The sequence below is a fragment of the Bemisia tabaci genome, chromosome 8, assembly GCF_918797505.1.
Source record: "Bemisia tabaci chromosome 8, PGI_BMITA_v3".
Classification (NCBI taxonomy): domain Eukaryota; kingdom Metazoa; phylum Arthropoda; class Insecta; order Hemiptera; family Aleyrodidae; genus Bemisia; species Bemisia tabaci.
The window spans coordinates 22,606,729-22,627,496 of NC_092800.1; the positions used below are offsets into that span (position 1 = coordinate 22,606,729).

Below are 20,768 nucleotides of genomic sequence, written 5' to 3' on the forward strand. Positions count from 1 at the left end.
AAAGGACCCAGATTTTTTTTTTTAAATAAGAGTAGTAGGGAGCTCATAAAGGGGGGCAAAATTTGACCTAAGCGGGAAATTTTAAATCCTGGTCTGTTAGAAGGGTAGGGTAAGTAAATCGAAGGTATGCTCCTTTACTGCAGACTATCCAAAAGAGACGGAACGCTCTGTTCTGTTCGTTTTGTTTCAGTCTTGGCGTGAAGTTTTAAATAAATGCCGTTTTTTTTATTCGATTCTATTGGTGTAATCGCTCCCGGCTAGAGGGAGATTGGACAAATGAGAAACGGTTATGAAAATCTTTTAATTTTTTTTTGCTCGACCTTTCGTTGAAGCGGGCCTTGAACAGGGAGGACCTCTGGGGGCTGGGCCGCGTAGCGGCCAGGGGGCATAGCCCCCTAGTTACAAAATGTAATCCAATGCAAGCACCACCGCAGTCTCGTCCTCCGTGGATGGCTCAGTTTGAGAATCGCGCCAAAATCGCTGACGATAATTGTGAACAATCTTCCGATAGCCGCAGCTCAATCCTGGAGCAACCAAAGCGGATACGAACTCGGTGAAATCTTTCCACCAATCGACACGTGAGAGAAATTCGGAAGTTGTCTCCTGCGCCTGGAAGGGAGGGGGGGGGGGGCATTGCAACTGGCGAGGGGGAGGAAATCAATTGAGCATCCAGTCAATCGACTCCATGAGCCAGTAATGAGCATGAAGTCATACCGGCATTGCCACGATTCTTCCAAAAAAAGTATTACGCTATTTATGGACTGATATTTAACGAATTTTGCCTGATGCCACAATCGATTGCCGCATGATCACAATTATGCCTGATGATCTCTAGGAGGATACGGGGCAATGGCGATTGGGCGTCGCAGAGCGCGAAACTGCGCTGTGAAAGCGGCTTAATGTATGTATTTAACGACTTTTAATCGCTCATGAAGAAAACACGTTAGCGTATAAGAGGAAATTATGATGGGTCATTTTACTTACGCCGGACAGAAAAATATTCAGGTGTTCAACGAAATTCTCTCTCTAGCATCGCAAGAAAAAATGCGAGCGTTTTGGAACAGTTAAATGCCGGTATAGAGAGAAAGAGAGGGGGAGAGTTCTTTATCCGGGTTCAATCAATGTATGAAGGGTCAAATAAAAATCCAGTGATGCGTCCACCCTTAGCTCCTTTTCACTTCTTCCCCCTCGTGTTTTACTTTGACCTCAAAATTTTGGAACTCGAGAAGGTCTATAATTTCTGTTCGAAAAAGACACGAAGAAAAGATAACTGGGTTTATTAATTTTCTGGGGAAAATCACACGTCATCTCGATATCATGAGACGTCATTCAGATGACAACTCAGGCTCACCTGAGCAATGGTACCTCAAAAGTATGCTTTTCAACTCACAGACGTGAGATAAATCCGTGGATATATATTAATTTTCTCCTATTCGAGGCACTGACACCTGGAGACTATCATACGTACCTATCACTCCCTCCACTTTCTGGGCCCTTTTCTTTTTTTACGCTCTTTCCCTCAAACTCATCTCGAACGAAGCTGGGATTCGGTCAAGTCACAAAATTGTGGAACATCAAAATATCGCAAAAGTCATCCATATATTTCCTAGACCGAGAAGCACAGCCCTTCCTCTTTTTATTAATTTTATCTGAGTAATTTTATACTAATTGTAAAGTTTCAACTATTCATATATTCAGAGATGCGACTGTTTCGGCAAGTAAGGTCTGTTTTTGCTTAATCGTTCAATGGAAGGAGAACAACGCCCTGAGACACTGATATTTCGCCTTCACATTGATGGCTAGGCAAAAATAATCCCTGTACACGTGTTGATTAATTCGCATTCTTTCAGATGTACCTCTTTCTGCCGTTTCAATAAAAATAAAGTCTTAGATAAAGCATAGACAAATACTCGCACTTATCTCGTTAAGCACTGTATGTTTTACCAATTACTGTTTCAGAGTGACCTCCAGCTAAAATTTTACTCGGTAATTAAGAAAAATAAATCATGTACAAAGAGTTTCATTGATCGTTTATAAGAGAGAGAATTGAAGACAAATTGAGTCTACTGTTCCAAAGAGTACAATGTCCATAACAATGGTTTGTCATAAAAACGCAAAAAAAAACTGTTTTGAGCACTCAACGTTTTCCTGCGACCTACCTTTTTGATACTGCTAATTAAAAAGGATTTCAGCTGTTTCAGCACGCAATTAAATTATTTTCCGATTCTCCTATAATGGCTGATCAAGAATCTACCAACTCAATTTCGACCAAAATGAACTTAGTAAACTTTGGAACCCGTAGCCTCAATTCATGAATTCAGTTGTATTGTATTTGCTGTGTGCAGTCATTCTGTTTTTACCCGCACGTATGCACTAATGTAGAGGTCAAATTCGGGGATTCCATCGTGTATAATGTGAGGATTTTCAGATGAGCACCAAGGTATAAAATTTATACAAAATCGTCAGTAGCGGTAACTCGAGAAATTAGGATATAACAGGAGACTCGAGGAAATTGCTTTTATCATTGTCAACTCCCGCAAACAGTAAGAGACGAAAAAGCTTTTATTTTCGAGGTCTGCCTCCGAGCAATTTGCTTTTGCCGCAGAGAGTTCAAAAGTGTGTTCGTGTATCTTGTCACCGTTATTAGTTGGGGAGCCACAAATATTAATTTAATTAACTTCCATTGTTTGCCTAGCCCGCTAGGATTTTGTCGGTTTTCTCGGGGAAATTATCTACCGACAATAATGTCCCCTTGGCGATGTTCTTAAAATGGCGCGTCTTATCCTTAAAACAAAAAAAGTACCAACAAAGAAACAAAAAACTATTGAAGGTGGATGGAGAAATACTACGCTAGCCTAAATATCTTAAACCTGGGTCCTTGCGGGTAGGTTAAATATTTTGTACAAACTACAACCATTGATATGAGGTGCGTCATTGATGATGCGTATCGTATTCATAGTTGTTCCTTAAACAGCTCTTTTCCAAAGTAGGTCCCATTTGGTTTACATTGTGATTAAGGAAATTTTAAGAAAATTTTAAGGAGCAGGGCCTCAAAATAGCATAATAAAAGGAAAGTTTTTGCAAAGTTTGTGAGAAAATCAGCAGTATAACTTTGAAAATTGATCGTTGCAAGGGATTAAAATGAGTTGTCACTGCAAAACGTACAAAATGCGGAAGAAAAAAGGATCCTATATCTTAAAATTTACAAAACTCGCCGAATATTTTCTTTCGTATTTCGTACTTTTTCAGAAGCAGATCATTCTAATTTTTTTGTTTTTTTTAAGGGTCCATTTTTAAAGGTACACTGCTGAACTCACTTGAGGTATGCAAAAAATGTCCTTCATATGGTGCTACTTTGAGGGCCTCTTTAAACCTTCCTTGATCCTGTTAAATCCTGAAATTATTTCCGATTCTCCTTCTGAAAATTATTGAAATCGGCATTCGAGGCCTTATATGTAACAAAGGCGGATGTGAAAAATTACCTTTTCGAAACACGCTAAAAAACTGTTTTGTTCACACAAAAATTTAATATGTTCGGCTCTGGCATAATGTACAGATCTCGAAGATCAGATCTCAAGTATTTTTTCAAAATTTTCTCGATGCCAAAACAGTTTTTTGAATGTGTTTCGAAAAGGTAATTTTTCACATCCGCCATTTTTACATACAAGTCCTCGTATATTTTACTCACCTACCTAACCAAAGGAGCGTAAATTCTGAAATCATATTCTGAAATCAACGCTTCATTTTTCAGTTGACAAAGGCAAACATTGCAACAGCTCTTCCTCCCAGTGGCGGCGCTCCAATCGAAGACGCGACAAATCTATAGAGTAAATATAAGGACCTCAAGGCTGCCCCTGCGGGAGCCACGAGACAAAATTGAAAGAAATAACAATCCGGAACGACGAGTTAACTCGTTTTGGCCAATGACGTACAAGGCACGGAATCAGGCGCCCCACTGCGCTGGAGCCCTTTTCGTCAAATCGGCTCCAACACTTTCTACTCATATTCCGAAATTTTCGATCCCATGACGATTTCAGGTGAATCTATCAAAGGAGGAGTAGGCAAAAATCACGGGAAAAAAAAGTATCACAATCCCAACTATTCTCCTAACTGATTTTTGCGCCAATTATAAGAGTAGTTGCACTAGTCAAAGTAGTCAAACTAGTCAAGTTGCGTAAGTCGAAAGTGTGGTAGGATCAACTATACCTCTGTCTGCTGTAACTACTCTTATAACTGGCGCCAAAATCAGCTACAAGTATAGTTAAGATTGTGATTCTTTTTTTTTCAGTGTGTGTCATCAGCTTTCGCCAAATTTAACTGGGCAATTTAATTTTTCTTAAGAGAACGTTTGTGCGGAACACTTTGAAAATTTTAAGGACTTTGCTTCGTACTATGCAGGAAATTCACTGAAAAATGCACAAAAATCAACACAGCCGTTTTCATGTAAAGAATTATATTTCCCAATTTAATTTGTCAATGGCTGATGGTGCTTGGCTCCTCTCTGCTTAACGCGATCCACATATTATATGGGCTCTGCACTGGCAATCTTAGCAATGCAATTAGGTGAGGCAAAAGTTTAACAGCACCATACTTTTTACCTGTTTAGCCCTACTTGACACATTTATCCATGCTTTCTAGGGATTATGCCGAAATCGAGAAACGCTCTTTAGTAATGTGCTGGTTACACGCTCAAATTCCCATCAATTTCCGATCAAATGGTGACTGATGCGCACCATCTACCATCAAATTTCTGCGGCCTACAAAAATTTGATGGTAGATGATGGAACTGTGGGGCTCATCCGTCATCTGATTTCCACACAACCGTGCTTATTTCATGCTTATATCAATCAACACGCTGTTTTAATTTATCTTACTAATTAATGTAGATAACTCTCAACCTCTTCTTGGTCATCATTTTAATCGGAATTTGACGGAAATTTGAGCGTGTAACCAGGCCATAAGGAGAGCGACGAAAAGAAGAGGCGCAATTTTGATAGGCAACACTCAACAGTCGCATAGATTTCCCATTCTTTGATCGATTCCTATTGATCATGGAAACAGCTTAAAATATTTTGTCTCTGGTTGCAAACGTCTAGGAAGGGGTTTGTCTTGATGGTGAATCATCTCAAACGCATGCCTCGATCGGGGAATTAGTGAGAGTGACTCTCGTGATTTTGGCGTTCCCGGTGTCTGACGGTAGTTTCCCTTTCAAGCCGGAAGCGATCACGAAGCATCCGCGAACACGGAATCGATTCGCCGTACTCGGCTAACACTCCGCGCCCCAATTCGTCGCCTTCCTGACATAACGGCGTATCTACACCCAGCAATGAACCCTGTCGCCCATACAATTCAATGATTTTCTGGGCTCATCGGAAAACGTATTTACGTCTATGTAAAGAGAGCGACGAATTTATTGTCAACTTGCTTCCGATTATTCCGAGGCACCCACTCTCATTAATCAGTTGTATCAACTTGGTGCAATGTATTCATTTGCACTGTAAGCCCAAATTACATTTTCCGGCACTTTCTCGGAACTTTACAAAAAATCTAAAAGAATCCCGGAACTTTTGCCGGTCATGGAGAGGGAGAAATTGGAACAAAAAATGTTCTTAATCCCGGAACTTTTGACGGACATGGAATGGGAGCATTGATCAACATAGGCACGACAAAGCAGTGATTCGACATAGCCGACCGATCACATCACTCCATTTCGTCTGTCTTGTCTAATCAATCGACAGAGTATGAAATTTCAATAATTTGGTGGTCCATTCTTGCTTGAAAGAAGTGAGTTTCATCCGTTGAGGATTTGGAAGCGTTTAAGCCGAATCGAGGCGACGAAATCGAAATCGACGACCGTGTCATCACCGATCATAACGCCAAAATGTCATATAAGTTCTTTCGGTGCGAATCGCGCGCCGCACGTCGCGTCGCGACTGGCGTTGACAGCCGCGGGCCGCGGGAGGCGTCGCGACGCGGCATAGCGGTGACACTGACGGCTGCGGCTGACGGGTGATGGTGTCTCATGACCAATGGACGCTGACCCAGTCCACCAGAGCAAAGCGCTGTTGTCAGCTTGTGACTTCGGTAATCCTCCTTCAAAAGTGCACGATTTTTCATCGAATAATAAAATAATGTAAGCATGCCAGCCATATCAATCATCTATGTCGATACGGCAAGACAGGACATAGCTACACACCGCAATATACCGCATTTTGATGTCTTATCGTGCAGCTTTAAACTTTCAACAATCGAATCGCAGCTCATAATCGTGTAATTACGGCAGGAGAGACCCTCCAAAAAACCGATATACTCTATTTTTTCCTATCGAATGAAGTTGAAATGGAATGTGAGAGGTGCGAGAAACAGAATATTTTTGTAACTGCCCCCTAAAATATTCTCCCTGGGAACGGATTAAAAATGCTACTGTTATAGTCTCATCTGTAGCTGTTTTTCCCTCTTGAAATGTTTCTGCATTCGGAGCAAAGGTTGATTCCATACCTGCGGGATAATTATTGAAATTGAAAGACAAAGCGATAGACAAGGATGATAAACTTTAAATAAAGTGATCCTATTGGAGGAAGCGGGTGATTGCAATGTAAAAAGGAGGTAAGTAATAGAAAAACTAACGGCAACCCGCCAGAGACCCGACCCTATAGTTAATCTATAATTTTTCCATTTAGTCTATAATAATCGCCCGTTTCAACCAAGATCGCTCCATGTTCCCAACGTCATTTTCGTCTATCAATGGACCACTAGACAAGGTACGAATTTCAGCATTCTGATACATGTTTCCTGACCAAAATTCACGTCGAACACAGTACGCACAACGAAAATTTCCGAAATCAACTCCTTACGAAGATATTTAATGATTCTTGGTGCGTGAATTGAAACCACCCGCTCATGAAAACTCAATGTTCTAAGTGATTCACAACGCGCGCTAAACGTTATCATGAACGTCTCTGCGATAAATAAATCTGGCAACCTCAATCTCGACGCTTTGGCTCAGCTATAGCAAATTACTTATAGTTTGAAAAACACATGGTGGGACATGAACATTGCTCGATTGAGAAGCTTGCTGAAACCGTTGTAGTGCACGATTTGACTCACGCAGAGCTTTGAGTTTCTTGTGGGCGGGTAGTTCAATTTCCTCGTAACCAATGTGAAATAAAAATGTTAATATCTCGGTTAGGAGTTGGTTTCAGTAATTTTCGTTGGGTAAATTGTGTTCTACGTGAAATTCTGGTCAAGAAACATGTGTTAGAATGCTTAAATTCTTACCTTGTCTAGTGGTCCATTTTCCCATTTAGTCTATAGTAATCACCTGCTTCAACCAATAAGATCGCTCCACGTTTCCTAAGTCATTTTCGTCTATCGATTTCAAAAATCAGCCGGCTGACTGGCCAGTAAAGGCCAGTCACTAGAGGCAGAGGACGATGACATGTCAACGCTGCCGGAGCCGGACGGACGAGCGGGTGACGAGCGCGAGACAGCGTCGCGGCGCCCGCGGTGCGCTGCGACGCGGAAGTGTGCCACTCGTGTTCGCACATTCCTCCTCATTCTAACCTATTTCTGCCTCGCTTCTCGCTTTTGTTCTTCCACCGGGGCCCGGCCCGGCCGCCCCAGCCGCAACGGAGCCCCCCCCCCCCCCCCCCTCCGGGATTGGATGCTGATGATTTATTCGAAGCCTCCGTCGTACAGCAGGAGGTATGAGCATAATTCTTCAAGACGCCGGTGAGGTCATTGAAGTTGAAAGAAAAAGCTATAGAAAGAGCGATCGACAAGCGATGGATTCTTGTGTAAAACAGGGCTCAACAGGTAAAAAGTATAGTGTGCGGTTAAAATTTTGCCTCGCGTAATCACATTGTTAAGACTGTCAGTGCAGCGGGCTGATCGTTGGAATTGGTAGACAAAGCGATAGACAAAGAAGACAAAAAGGATATGGAGCAAGCCTATCTGTGGAAGCGGGTGGTTGCCATGGACAGAGGAGGTAAGTAATGAACTAACGAACGGCAATCCACAAGAGACCCTTTGGTTAGTCAATCGTTTTCTCTTTTAATCTGTAACAACGATCCGTTTCAACCAATAGGTGCGCTCAATTTTCTCTTTGTCTTCTTTGTCTAAGACTTCCTTTTTCGATTTCAATAATCAGTCCGCTGGTGTTGAACCTCTTGCCGAGGGCAAGACTTTAAATGCTACTTTTGGGGACTTTGGATCAAAGGCGTATAGAAGCGCTGCCACGATGCGCCTTCTTCTTTCCTTTCTTTCATTTGTGTACCCCTCGCCACGCTCTAGTACTTGTATGATCAAAGACAAAGTAAGACCCTTCTCAATAGTGGAAGCATTTGCTTTCATTACCTCTCGAAACTTTATTTCTTAGTGTAACGCACACGACACGCAACACAAGTGAACCCTATCCTCCCTTGGCCGTTACTCTGAAAAATCGGAAATTTTTTTGTTCCAATTTCTCTCACTCTAAGACCGCCAAAAGTTCCAGGATTATTTTTAGATTTTTTCAAAAGTTCCAAGAAAGTTCCGGAAAGTGCTAAAATTCCGGAACATTCCGAGAATTTCAAAAGTTCCGGGAGAAATTCAGGAAAATCTCCAAAGTTCCAAAATCAGGTACTGGTTCCGAGACATGAGAGCACTGCAATAGAAGCTACGGATCCGGCAACCGGAACTTTACGCCTCTGAATCCGGAACGGACAAGATGTCTATATCACCCGTAACTTTTTATCAATGTACGCATTTTATGGACGGTCTCTTACCGAAGACACCAAGAAAAACCCGGAGTACGCAAGTATCGCAATCATCTCGGACAATACACAAATCAATTGCGTCCTAGATACTTCCTATATCGGCTCCGCGGCGAATTATCCAGCGGCTTTCTCGGCCGGACTGCATCGCTCAACTTTCATAAGTGAAATTCCCCGGGAAATTTCGAGGCGATGCATATCCGCTGCACGGATGCACTCGCCCGCGCGGCAGCGGCGATGCACTCCGGGCCGATGCGCCGCGGCACCGCGCGCGCGGTTACAAGGCGCGTTGCGTAACCCTCATTGTACGCCAAATCGATTATCGATTATCGGCAGAGAAAGGGGATGAGTTAATACACTCCTCGGCTCGGAGCGGCGCGCGCGAAAGAAGTGAAAGTCCATGCATGGATTTTTGAGCGGGTTAATATGCTGCCGTCCTAAGGAAGAACGTCGTATGGACCTTTGGGTGTTGCCAAATTTCCTCTTATAAAAGACGAATTTCTTGGTAAACTTCTAGATATTTTTCCTCTCGTTTTACACGATTTTTTTTTTTTTTGAAATTTCACCCAAATTTCTTGATAATTTCAAGGTAAAATATTCATAAATGTCAGCAAAAATAAACATTTTATCGTGAGAAATTTGGCAACTCCTGAATGATCATACGGTGTTTTTCCTTTGAACAGTGGATTTTTGACGGATTAAAATGGTGCCATGCTTAGGAGGAACGCCGTATGAGCCTTCAGGTATGTTGCCAAATTTTCTTTGATAAACACGAATTTCTTGGTATACTTATGAACATTTTTCTTCTAGTTTTTTAGAAAATTTTGTTTGGGATTTCACCTAAATTTCCTCAAAATTTCAAGGAAAAGTATAACTAACTTTTCTCATAAATACCCATTTTATCGAAAGAAATTTGGCAACTCCTGAATGATCATACGGCGTTTTTCCTTTGAACAGAATGGAACATGGAGCAGATGAATTTTTGAACAGATTAATACGTTGCCATGCTAAGGAAGAACGCCGTATGAGCCTTCAGATGTTGCCAAAATTCCTTAGATACAATACGACTTTCTTGGTAAACTTATGAATATTTGGACTGCATTTTGCAATTTGGAACTATAAATGCTGGCCCGGTTTAAAAACAACGTATGTGCCATCAATTTTCCCGTGCACATAAGTGTTTTTTCAGATGAGCCAGAATTTATAGTTCCAAATTGCAAAATGCAGTCCATTTCTCTTTCCAGTTTGATAGTGAATTTTTTTTCGGAATTTCAGCTAAATTTCCTGAAAATTTCAAGGTAAAGTATTACTAACTTTCCTCATAAATACACATCTTATCGAAAGGAATTTGGCAACTCCTGAATGTTGTTACGGCGTTCTTCCCTATAGCACGGCAGTACGGGCGGAGGCTCAAAATACCCCGCGCACTCGACACTCAACAGGTAGCGGGTAAACAGACCTGTGAAGTGAGCCTCAGCGCTTGCGTCCTTCCTCCCAATCGATCCCGCCGTACTGATTAATTTTTTTGCGCCCCCCCCCCCCTCCCCGCACCGCCGGACGCTCTTCACTTTCTATTGAAATTGTTTCTTCTTTTTCCGTCCTCCGTTATTTTTTCCTCCTTTTTTTTCGGCGGTTTTTCCACCCATCTTTCCGGACACGGCTCATCGCATCGATTCGTCGCGCGAAACAGGAAACCCGGAGGCGCTTTTGCACGCATCGTCTGGGTCGTTACGTATCACGCGGATTTCGGGAGGGGCCAATGGAGATGTTGCATGTGTGAGGAATTTGCGATTTGACCAGTGATTTGTATGTAAAAGTTCGCGAGAAACACAAGACAAACTCTCCATGCAAAGATAGGGAGCAAATACATTAGCAGGGTTGCCGTGTTTTCAGTTTTGGAGTCCCCAAATAAAGTGGCAGCCCTGTCAATGTATTTGCTCCCTATCTTTGCATGGAGAGTTTGTCTCGATGTAGATGTGGACTCTCAGGGTAGCGTGGGATATCCCCTCCATTTTGGCCTCAACTTGAGTGCTTTTTTTGAGTTTGGGAGTTGATTTCAGAGAACACCAGCGGCGTGTTTCTCGCGAACTTTTACGTAAGTATCAACAGTCAAATCGCAAATTCCTCACACATGCAACATCTCCATTCTGGGTGCTCCTTAAAAGCGGGAGATGAACCCCTCATATACAGGGCTACTGTGAGCTGATTCCTGAAACTGTTGGACAAAGCTAATGACGAAGAGAACAAAGGGAAAATAGAGCGACCAGCGATCAGCGATCAGGTGATTATTGAAATTTATAGACAAAGCTATAGACATAGAAGACAAAAGGGAAGTAAAGGCAAGTAAAGTATAAGCAGGTGGTTGTGATGGACGGAGAAGGTAATTGATGGACAAACTAACAGCAACCCACGAAAAACCCTTTAGTTCGTCCAGCATTTTCTCCCTTAGTCCATAGGAACCACTCACTCCAACCAATAGGATCGCTCTGTATTCCCTGTGTCTTCTTTGTCTATCAATTTCAATAACCAGCCCGCAGTTGAAACGGATGGCTCTTTTTGACTAAGGTAGAGTAGATTCGATTCAATTAATTTATCGGTTGGGAGTCTATTTCAGAATATTTAGTTCAAAATTCCCAACGCTCTACTGGTAAAAGTGCAATTTGTGCGGGGTTTGGCAACATTGAAATGTAGTTACGTTCTTCCTTGAGGGAAACGATTTTACTAGATTTTTCCCCTCTTTTTCTCAAAGTGCGTAAATAGTCCGTGCTCTGCCCCAATAAAATAATCCTTGACGGGCCGAACGCTGGATAAAAAAAAGCAGCAGCGGGGCGGCGGTGATCCCGCAGGAGAGATAGCTAAACGAGATAACTCAATCCGTGAATTAAAGAAGTTCCGCGCGTAGTGTGTAGTCTTAGCGGTGATTTACGACCTTACGGAGCCGCGGAGCTGAGCGTACGGTCCCGGTACTCCGTGGTGTAGCGTCGCGACGCCTCGCCGTAGCGGCCGGGAAAAGTGAAAACGGATCAGAAAAGTAGAAAGGTCAAACACCTCGACCCCTCCCTCTCTTTCCTCTTGAGCCGCCCCCCCCCCCCCCACGGCCGCCGGTAAGAAAATAGTCGTTTATTACCGCTAACTCCGGTTATCCGACGTTTAATTGGTCCCTCCTTACCGGTTCCATTGTGCCCTGGCTCGCTTTAATGAAGAGATTAGTGGTTTGTAAATTCAGTTAGCCTACCGTTGCGTCGAGTTCGGGAATGGGACGCGGGGCTTTTTGGATTGAGACCGCATCCAGTGGTTTTTCGGGATTTTCGTAAGATTCAGTTAGAAGTTAGGAAACTGAATGTAGAAGGTGCCTCTTGTTTTGTCGCTGAATAACCACGCAGTTAAAAATTTCCGTGTAAACGGTTACCTTGCGTTACTTTGATCCTCTTCTTTTTTTTAATTTTTTTTTTTTTTTTTCAGTCAGATCAGCCAAATGGATTTGATTAATCGACCAAATTTTTAACCTCCCAATTTTTTTGCCTCTCTAATGAAATTTCAGCTTTAAGCTGAATTTTTTACGCACGTTGGCTAAAAAACTCCAACATCTCGTCTTTCGACCCGTGTGTTCACCGCAATTGGTTGGACCAAATTTTTAGTTAAAGCGACCAAATCCCTAAACATACATACCAAAACAGACATATTATCCTAGTTGTTATTTAGTTTAATTTAAAACACTATGTTATCAGCATAGATATTAATTAGTAGCTTAATAATTGGACTTAGTTCTGCTAAACGGAACGAAGCGCCATGGAAAACCATTGTAAGCATCGACGTTAAGCTTCACCCGCTGATCCAACCCACATTTCCCTTCTTCCCCTTAAGTCACTTAGCTTCGTTTAGCGCAGAAATAGTCCAATTAATAATATTTTATAGATTTTTTGAACAATTTTAAACTTTTATAAAATGTATCTTCTAGCTATCTAAAAATAATTAGGTTACTGAACTTTGATTTGGTGGTCTCTGCAGCAGTTGGAGATGAAGTATGTGTCCTGCTGCACTGATTTACTCTTGTTTCTCACGATGACATTCGGAGGTTGAGAGTGCCTAGCGCACTGAACTAAGATAAATGCGATGAGGGTTCGATTTGGGGTTCGATCCGAACGGCTAGTACAACGGGAGTTGGAAATCGAGTTCGCCTTCAAACCTGATGGATACAATTTGTGCGACTCAGGAGTTAAAATAGTTGTATCACGCATTTTAGTATAACGTGATGTCCCCAGGGACGAGTGAGTTTCGTTGTAATGTTCGTGTCTTTTAATGACCATCGCAGGGGAGCATCCAGTAATTAAAACTCGATTCTTTGAATCGTCATTGAAACAATTTGCAAAAGTTAAAATATAGCCCCTAATTCGCGGTTATATCTGAAGAATTGACAACGGGAGTGGAATCAAGTTCCTAATCCTAGTTTCTAATTCATAATCCCGGTGGCGGCGTCTAATTTTCACGGAATTGACGAGTAGATCTACTGAAACAGATTCTACTCGGCCATAATCCTTGAAAATTTGAAAAGCCTGGAGTATGGATGCGTTCCTCAATGTCCTCGGACAATAAACATAGTCTAAAGTTGGCTGAAGGTGTTAGACACGAAGCCATAAAACCAGCAGGAAAGAAAAATGAGTATTTTAATGAAACGCTTAGGACACTTATGTAGACGTTAAAAAAATGAATCTTCATTAATTGGGGATTATTTTACATTCAAAACGTCCTTTCAGAATTCTTAAATGTTGTTTTTATTATTACTTTTTTCGATGTTTAGAACGCTCAACAAATTGTACATTGTTAACGTGGAATGTTCGTATTCTTTCTCTTGTTTTTCGGTATGTGGAATGTAGCCAAGTGCCAGAAATAATGTAGCATTTCTTGGAAAACTTAAATTTCATTGATGAAATGCCTGATAAAATTGATAAAATTATATTGATAAAATGCAAGTGCTAGAAATAATGTAACATTTCTTGGAAAACTTACATTTTATTGATAACATTTTTTGAGCGAAGCTTATCGAAGCAAGCGCTTCATCGTCAGGGTCACAAAGTATTAATAACAAAGTTCATAACTTACTTTGTGACCCTGACGATGAAGCGCTTGCTTCGAAAAGCTTCGGTCACAAAATTGTATCGATAAAATGTATGGTTTCCATGAAATGTTACATTATTTCTAGCACTTGGCTACATTATTACAGTACTACTACATTACAGTACTACTACATTTTGGACATTGTATTTATAACACAATGTCCGCTGAACTTGGCTCCAGTTTATGTTCTTTAAATGCCTCAATTAAAAGCACTTACACAAGCTCAGTTCCACAGCGAAGACAAACCACCGTATGGATCATGGATGAGGATGCCTCTGCCAGAACTACACAGTTTCCCTTTTCTCTCCTTATTATTAAATATATTACCTCGAGAAATCCCCCAGGAGAAACTATTAACCCCTCAGAGTCCTTTGACGCACTCCACACGTTCCATTTATTTCAGCTTGTCAGAAACCTGTTAACGCATTACCTTCTCTCATTGCCGGCCAATTCTACGAGGAATTCGGGTTGTTTTGGATAGCTATGATGAGGGTTGAAGGAAATCATACAAGGGAAATTTTGTGTTAAATCTTGCAAGCGTGTTTCAGGCATTTGCCGTCTGTAATAATGAATGCATGGTTCTTAAACTGTAATGATACGTTTCCTTCGCCGTGAATGCGCTATTTATCAAGTTCGTCTGAAGCTCTTCTTTGACTAATCCCAACCCCATTTTGCAGTACGGTGCTTCAATTGTTCAAAAAGTTTAACCCTAGAAATTGTGTGAAGAAATACATCATCAATAAAGGTAGCACTTTTTGGGAGTGCTGAAAATTTCACCTGAGTCAACGAATTGAAAGGTCGGATTTTCGATGACAAAGACATCCTCATTTTGCAAAATAATAAGAGTGGGTTGGCTCTTGCGTTAAGGAAGTCGAATATAGTCAACTGTTAGAATCTTAAAAGCAGTAACTGTTTCAATTCCATTGAATTCAAGTTCAAATTGAATTGATTCTTAAATACCTCGTTAGTTTATAGCTAATTGAGTAAAGATAAAAAAGTTAAAAAGATAACTAAATAGACCATTAAATTGATTTTGATAACAGTTTCTTGGAAATCTTTAAGTATACAGTTTTAAACAGTCTTCAATAAATGTTTTGATCGATAAAGTAGGAAATGATGCATCTTTATTAATTACTGAAGTCATCGTCGTGAATTTAATGGCGCGATAAAAAGGTAACTCAACATGCAGGAAATTGAATAATTAATCCCACCAACCAAAATTACTCAATTTTCAAAGCCACCAGGATAAATTATCATTGCACGTTTAACCACTGCTTAGCTGTGTATGAAACCGCGTTATTTGTTATTATCGTGCTTTGCTGGGTCATTAAAAAGAATGTTAAAACCCTGTGGATGTATTTCAACTGCATCACGAAAGTGCATTAGCTCAGATAAAAATGCAAGTTTCCTGCGAGTCGTACGTAAATCATTTGATGAAAAGAGACCGGCTTCCGAATAAAATGTCCTGGGACGCGCTTTTGAGTGGAGTGCAATTATTCACTATTATGTCATTGCACTCGTGCAGGAAATGTAGGTCCCATGATGCCAATTTTTGCCTTTTTCCACCCCCGCATTTCACCCCTCTTGCATCCCTCTCGTTGTGCAAACACGACCATCAACGCTTGAAGGCACATTAACGCAGTGCTAAGGGAAAACGTTGTGTAATCATTCAAAATGATGCCAAATTTTCTCAGACAAAGTATTTATTAAAAATTGTGAATATTTTCGATTGATATTCTTAGATGCAATACATTAAATTGAGCTTATAATGTTATCACTCATAGAAATATATGCATAAATTATTTTTAAAATGTAAGATTCATCGGTAAAATTTGGCAGCGTCTGAATGTTTTTACGGGGCTCTTCCCAACTATGGTATATTAGTACACATCCAGGGACAATTTTTTTAAGGAAGCAATTTTGGCAAAAAAAAAAAGAATTGTCGTTGGTTCGACGAAAAAACTACTAAGTATAGTCTAAAACACTAGCTGAGAGTAAATTATATTTGGACTACATTTTGAAAACAGGGATCAATATTTCTGCGTCATTTTTGAAACAACGTAAGTACCATCAGTTTCCCTAGGCGCTTTTCTGAATGAGCTTGCAATAATATTTCCGAGTGAAATGCAGTCCATTTCATTGCTTAAAATAATTGCATTTTAATGTATCAATTTACAGCTGGAAACATTTTGGATCAGAATTCTGAATAGCTTGTCCATAAAAAGTACTTTTATTTAATGGAAAACTTAAACCGCGTGTCAAACGTAATTGTATTAAACGACATTTCTCGAAAAAGTCCAAAAAAACTATCCGAACTGATCGAACAGGGAGTAAATCATCCATTATCATTCATATTATAGAAGCTCTGCAAAATGAGCTACCTGGGTTTTAAACTTTTTTGTATCGCGCACTGTTCTTTCAACATACCGAGAGAATTTTTATGGAGATGGTGCAGAAATCTGGGAATCATTTTATGATTAGTTCAGTCATATGCTACTTTCATGGGAACCCTCAGATACCAAAAATGACGAACTCGGAGAATAATACGGATTATTTTGACGGGGGATATTAAGTGATTATTGAAAGCGTCGATCCGGCACGACAAAAAAGGTTGTATGTTATATTTGATAAAACAAAAAAATAATTAAAACGTAGCGGAAGAAAACAAAACAAATGGAATTTTTCATGAGGCTTAGATTATTTTGAAAACGGGCAGTATCTGGAGTTTTGAATCAATTTCATCGCTGAGAAAAAAAGCTATAAATTTGCGCATGTTTGAGACAGTTGTCCCTCTGTACTTTAGCCCCAAAAAAGCATTAATTACCTTCGAACTATATTCGATATCCTCGATTTGTGTCAGATTGTGTGTCAGTTGCCCGATAAACTCTGGGGTGATAGGCATATGTGGCGTTTGGGTGTCGCAGAACGCCGGAGTGCATTGTAGAAGCGACTTCATGAATATAGAGATAGGTTACTACGAAATCATATGCATCCATTAAGGTCTGCTTTCTGCTACCGAAAATGACAGCTACAAAAAATAATCATTGTTTCCACCGGGGAAGAGCTGTTCGAGCCGACAACGGTCGGGTGAAAAAGTAATTTCCCCCGCCTTTTTTTCGTTTCCTCGTTCACTTTATATTCAAATGAATTAGCCGTTTCATGTGTCAGCTGAGCTGAACAAATAAAATTCGTGATTAAAAATCATGCATTGTGCTTTTCGTTATTTATGAGCTATGTGTAGCCGGCTCCAGGCGTAGCTGTTTCGCTTGAATAAGAGGAAAAAACGGGACCCACGTCCTTTACCGCGAGCATTTCGTCGCTTCTCCGACGGGACGACGTGACCGAATTTTGAGATGAGCCCTGTTTCCCGTAAGACTACATGCTTTCGGAGGCTCACGTAAATGCGGAGATACGTGATTATGTCAGAGGAAGGAGCATTTTGAGCTTCCGCGCTCATCCTGCTTTGAGGACGTGACTGAATTTTGCGATGAGCCCTGTTTCCCGTAAGACTACATGCTTTTGGAGGCTCACTTAAATGCGGAGATACGTGATTATGTCGGAGGAAGGAGCATTTTGAGCTTCCGCGCTCATCCCGCTTTGAGGAACGATACTCACACTGAAGCATCGTGCATTAAAAACACATTACCCGCCCGATGTGCGCAGTTCCTCAGACAAGCCTGCTTTTTGTCTCGCTGAAACCAGAGCGCGATATTCCCTCGTTTTTATTTAAATTGCTCGCCTAGAGGTGGGAAACTAGGAATCTTAATATTATTTAACACTCGGAGAAAATACAAGCTATCAGGTGAAAATGTGCGCGAGAGAATTGTGTTGCTCCGTATGGAATAATTCTGTAGACCGAAGTATTAATAAGTTTTTTTTTTTTTGGGGGGGGGGGGGGCACATGAGTGGATACAAATTTAAAAGAACATTTAGAATCGACAGAGATTTACTTGCTCTGCTTTTTTTTTCTTTTTTTTTTTTTTTCTTCACTTTCAGGCTCTACGTTACGTTACTTGCTACCACAGAAAAGTTAGTGACGTCTCACATCATTGTATGACACAGAGCAAAAAAAAAAAAAAGTTCGATCGCACGAGCCTATATAAAGTTGCGTATACCGGATTGATGGAACTATACGGTTTGTCAAACAGAAATTTTTGTTCCTATCACTAACCGTTCACTCAGTTTGAACATCTATTTTCAGATTAGTTCAATCTACATGTTCAACCTCTTGAATCAAACGTTCCGTGGTTTGACCAACTGTAAACGCACTTTGAAAAATCGGAAGTCGAGTTAAACTAATAGTATAGTTCGATCGTTATAGAACACCGCATGTTTGGCCCGTATGATCGATTTTTTTCTTTTTAATATAGGGCATCCAACAATGCACATTTCAAGGAAATATATTAATAACTCTCCTAAAAGTGACATTTTATTGAAGGAAATTTGGCAACTCTCGAATGCTCTTACGGCATTTTCCCTTAGCATGGTAGGATATAGAGCTAAACGTTCCTTTTTGTGGAAAGCTCAGTTCATGACTGTAATAAATGCACACATTTATCAAACTGGGAGCTCAAAACAAAGTTTTGTGGACTAAAAAATTTAATAGTAACCTTCTTACCCAACTTAATTCTAAGTGACCCTGCGGAAGAGGCAACAGCGAAGTTTAAATTAGATTTTTTACGATGTATGCTTAAGTTTTTATGGTTACTTTCATGCTTTTACGGAGCTGCGCTGCAGATTGCATAATCTTCCTGCAGAAAAACATCAAAAGCTCACCCGACTGTGTGCAACGTTGGTACCTGTAGCAGTGGCAAGGCGGGTTTCACGAAATATCGTTTGATCTGCCATTTAAACCTATGAAAAAGTATCGATTAACAGGGTTTTCGCAACGAACACCTTAATTATCGATTCTTTTCCATGGCCATAAATGGAGAAAAATCAATAGTCGATCATTTACGCCTGGCCACTGATCTGTAAAGCCTCCGAGCTTACCTACTCTGAGTGTTTCTCTGCGTGCTATATGATAAAAATGCCGTATGAACATTCGAGAGTTGCCAAATTTCCTTTGATATAATGTTATTTTCGGAAAAAAGTTATGGAAATTTTTCCTCGATATTTTCAGATATTTTAATTCAAAATGGGAACCAAACAGTCTGAAAAATTTGAAAAGAAATGTTCAGAACTTTCCCCGTAAATGATTTGTTTTATCAAAGGAAATTTGGCAATGCCTGAAGGTTCATACGATATTTTTTCTCAGCATAGCAGTTTTGGTGATTCTGTGCAGAAGGAACCGCGAAGTCTAAAAACCATCAAATATTAATAATATCTACAGGAGCTTTTACTCTTAGCATTTTCTGTTTTCGTTCTTATTTCTTCCTTGCCAGAATATGCATGTTCAATGCATATTGTTTGCTTATACCCAAATCATGTATATGGTAAACTTGGTTTTTTTCATTTAATTTTATCACAAAAAATCATGGTGCACTAATGGTTCCAAATGCCTAATCCTGCATGAATACTTCACGCATTGCATCAAACTCAGTGCGGTCAGCAGCGGTCGGCGTGAAATGCATAGCGCCTACAAGACTGTCGGAATACTTCACGCATTGCGCCAAACACGGTGCGGTTTGCGCGGCGCGGCGGCGGAAGTTAAAATCATCCACATCTATGTTTGTTCTTTCAAAATTTGTTCGTTCATTTCTTATGAATGGAAGGCCTTGTCCACACAGAGATAGGTTTACGGAACTCAACTTTCGCCCAAAGTTCCGTGAACTTTTGCTATTAGTGTTGACAGGGCTTTCCCCAAAAATGTGCTCAACACGAGTAAATGCGTCTTATGCACCCCTCCCCCGCTGACACGTTCATTTGATGGTTTTCAACGAGTTTTAAAACGAATGAGAAGGGGCGGCAAAATACAGGCGGCCCATGGGCGGTAAGTAGGAGAATCCGGCCATGATACGATGAGAATTTTATATTAATTATTGGAACTTTTTCCTGAGCTCCCCAAATTTTTGTTTTCCGTTTTTTTGCAGGATAAAAATAAAATATTTACTAATGCATATGTGTTTTAATGTTGCAGTGTACTGGGACAGAATATCTTACTTTGATGCTAAGCATTCAAGGACGTTTCAGCTTTTTTACGGAAACCGGTAAGGAATCTCTTCACTTTCAATAAAACCTTATTTTACGGTTCACCCATGAACATTCATGAAACGACAGTGCAGCAATACGAGGTTTTTCAATCAGTCTCTTAAAGGAAAAATCTGCCGTGATGAAAAAATTATTCCTCGACGCATGGTTTGTAACCCTAGCTGTCCCTACTCACATTCAAGGTTCCTTCGCGACCGTCCTGCAAAAATGAAAGTTGATAATATTAGACTTAGAAAGGGCACTTTTTAGACTGAGCTACATGATTTCCGACCTCTAGCATCTTAATCAGTCATAAAAATTCAACTGCATGTCGTTTATCATATGTTGAATAAGTTTAAACATATGTCACTTTGAATTTCTCTGCATCAATTGAACATTATTATTAAATGCTCTCAAATGAAATCATCAATCAAAAATAGGTTATAGCGCCTAGCCGGAAAAATTTCTCCGATCCTACCCTCACCGAAGAAAGCAAGCGACGATGGTAATAATTGAGTCTTTTCATAAGCAGTGATTCAGTCCCGCTGCTTGAATGATACAGTCATTTTAATCTGGAACGAATCAGCCTCTCAGACGGTAAATATCATTCGCGGTCTCAAAAGCTCGGACAATAAAACTTGGAAAAGTCGAAAGAGCGGCATAATTAAACGCAATTAATCCCATTGAGACTATCAAACTTTCATCGACGATTAACCAGCTCTGAATCCGTTGAGTGATTTTTAAACTCGAGTCATCGTTGACTTTCAACTT

At 40.5% G+C, this 20,768-nt stretch overlaps 1 protein-coding gene across 1 annotated transcript in view; it reads left to right on the plus strand.

Annotated features, from left to right (window-relative positions):
• Nucleotides 1-20,768, plus strand: part of LOC109032622 (transmembrane serine protease filzig) — a 110,058-nt gene that overhangs the window by 30,085 nt on the left and 59,205 nt on the right. Inside the window, 1 exon segment of the mRNA XM_019044853.2 lies at nucleotides 19,948-20,017. The gene's annotated coding sequence lies outside the window, so the exon portion shown is untranslated.